Genomic DNA, 3,224 nt, shown 5'->3' with positions numbered 1-3,224 from the left:
AAATTAGTTTAATTACATTTTATGCTTGCTGTCCACTTTTTTCCTGCATGCATTTAGAGGTGGTTAAGCTCATTTATCAATTGTTCAAGTGTTGTCCTTAACCTAGCCACTTCACTAGTTGTCTAGGTTGCTTAGGCCATCCTTGTAGTTTGCTGTCCTTGAGTTTCCAGCACCATTTAGAGTCCTCTTAGAGTGTTTTTCCCTGCTGTAGATTGCTGGCCACTTCCTAGAAAACCTTCTCAGTACCCCATTGTGTTTAGGAATGAACCCGCAACAACCAGGGAGGACTTTAGATCTATTGGTAGGCCAAATGAACAATATTAGCCAACAGCTTAAGGAGAACCAATCGGATCTAGCTGAGCTTCGTAGGAACACCACCAAGAGATTTGATACACTTGAACGAGCTAGAGACCACCCTATTCCCTACACCCCATCTAGACCACCGTCTATGTATGGGGAAGAGACCTACCCGGATGAGAGGCCACATCGGGCCAATCATCGAGCTCCCTACCATGGACATGATCCACGTCATGATCTTGATTTGGATGAGAGGCATCACCGTGCCAATCATCGTACTACCTACCAAGTCCATGATCCCGATGCACCACTAATGAAGAACATTAAGGTTGACGCTCCTACTTTTGATGGCACCCTCGATCCCCAGCTATTCCTGGACTGGGTCAAAGGTATGGACAATTTCTTTAAGTGGTATGCCATATCTGAGGCTAGGAAGGTTAGTTTTGCAGCTATGAAACTAACGGGTAGGGCATGTCAGTTTTGGGCAAACTTAGAGAGTCTTAGAGAAGATCGGAATGAGTACCCTATTGTAGACTGGCTATCCATGAAGCGGGAACTCAAACAAAAGTACTTGCCACCCTCGTACTTCCCTCGACTATTGGATAGGTGGAATAGGCTGACTCAAGGCAATAAACCAGTTAAGGAGTACATCGCCTCCTTTGACGACTACCTGATTCGATGCAAAGGGGAGACCTCTACCACCCCCGCGCAAATCTTATCTATGTTTCGAATCGGGTTGCGAGAGGATCTTCGCAATGAGCTGTTTGCCCGGAACGTCACTACCTTGGAGAATGCCTACAGCCTAGTGCTTGACTTAGAGGAGACCCGTTCACAGCACCCGATCCGTTCACATGACTCTAGGCCTTCCTACAGACCTTCTGGTAGTTCCACCCCTCACACCCCCACTACCCAGCCGACCCCAGGGAGCAACACCCGACCTCGTCTGGTCCCCCTACTCCCCGTCCTGATGTTAGAAGTAAGCCTCCCACTCCGGATACTCCTCGATCTAACCCAGGGACCAAATGCTTTAGATGTCAGGGGTACGAACATATCGCCTCTCAGTGCTCTAGTCCCTATAAAGTCACGATTATCGAAGAGAACACTAAAGAGGAATTTGAGCTCGAAGCCGATCAGATTCACCAAGTAGACAGCGACGGTGAATTCTTTGAGGAGGATGACAATACTGCTGTCATCCAGTACATCCAAAAAATCGACACTTCTCCCACCTTTGTGGTGAGATGTGCACTGTCACAACCCGTTACCACCGACGACTGGCGTAGGACTACGATCTTTCACACCTACACCAAGATCAAGGATAAGAACTGTAAAGTAGTTGTGGATAGTGGCAGTTGCATCAATGCTGTCTCCTCCAGCATGGTGTCTAAGCTTGGTTTGTTTGCCGTTCCCCACCCCAACTCTTATAAGGTAGCTTGGGTCAACACCACTGCCTTGGAGGTAAAGGAACGAAGCGTCATACCCATCTCCTTCGCTGATTATAAGGAGAATGTTTGGTGTGATGTGTTGATCATGAATGTTGGACAAATCCTTCTCGGTCGTCTCTGGCTTTTTGACAACGATGTCCACATCTATGGTCGTTCAAACAACTGCGTGTTTGAACATAAGGGCAAAAAGATCAAGCTGGTGCCATTACAGCCCCGGGTTTCGGATGAGCCTGAATCCAGCCCTCTCAAAACCAATAAGGGACTGAACTTGATAACCACTGTAGCCCCGACTGCCCCTTTTCACACCTTAGTCGATCCTGAGACTCCCACTGAGTCTGACGAACCTGTCCCTCATGAGAGGCAACTCATACCTAGTAGATTTGTTGAGATCCATCCTGATGGTCGTCCTGATTCGTTACCCCCGATTAGAGGCATTTCTTATGTTCTAGGTCTAGCCCCTGGAGCCTCCCTATCTGATCATATCCTAGTTGGACTCGACTACCATGATTCCGTGACTTGTACCCTTGGCTTAGCTCCTTCTAAACTTGTTGACGGGTTCACACCTAGACCGCCACTAGACCTTATATCCATGCGTTCTAGGTATAGAAATTTTGGGTCTGCATCTTTATTTTCATTTCATATGCATGAATCTCATAAAGATATTGCACAACAAATCGAAAAGAATAATCAGGAATACAAATTACAGGCAGATTTAAAACGTCGATTTAAGACTTTTGAGGTTGGTGATTTTGTTATGGTGCGGATTCGTCCGGAACGGTTCCCTCCAGGAACAGTTAAGGAATTGCATGCAAAGAGTGCTGGACCTTTCAAGATCCTTAAGAAAAATAACGACAATGCTTATATAGTAGATCTGACTGCAGATTTCAATATAAATCCCTCCTTTAACATAGAAGATTTAGTGGCATATGAAGGTCCTGATTTTAACCCACAAAATCCACTATCAAAACAGCCTTGTGTGAACCCACCCTGTGAGATCCCAGACCTACCTCCACTACCAAATATTCCCAAATTTCCTATAGCAGAGCAAGTGGAGGCAGTCTTAAGTGATGAGATCATATCCACAAGAGAAGGAGGACGAAGAAGATATTTGATCAGGTGGAAAGGAAAGCCCGAGTCAGAGGACACGTGGCTAGATCGTGAGGAGCTGCAGCAGATTGATCCAGATGCATTAGAGATCTACGAGAGCGCCAGAAAATCCTGCTCGACGGAGTCGAGTTTTCTCCCACCCCGGGAGAATGACGGGGACATCAGATCATCATGGAGAGTTTATCAGAGACGCGGCCGATGATCTACTGCCACGATCGAGTCTTTATATTTTTGAGTCGTTGATGTATTTTATTTTTCATGTAGCTTATTATTTGCTTATGTGGCATTTAGAGTCGTTGTATTTTTATTTAGTTGCTTATGTGTTTTCTTTCCCGTAGTAGCCCTCTTATGGGAGTTGTCGTATGTAAGCCCAAAGGG

The sequence above is a fragment of the Dendrobium catenatum genome, unplaced genomic scaffold (assembly GCF_001605985.2).
Source record: "Dendrobium catenatum unplaced genomic scaffold, ASM160598v2 fragScaff_scaffold_1638, whole genome shotgun sequence".
Classification (NCBI taxonomy): Eukaryota; Viridiplantae; Streptophyta; class Magnoliopsida; order Asparagales; family Orchidaceae; genus Dendrobium; species Dendrobium catenatum.
The sequence above is the reverse complement of the archived record's forward strand: the minus strand, read 5'-3'. Positions refer to the sequence as shown.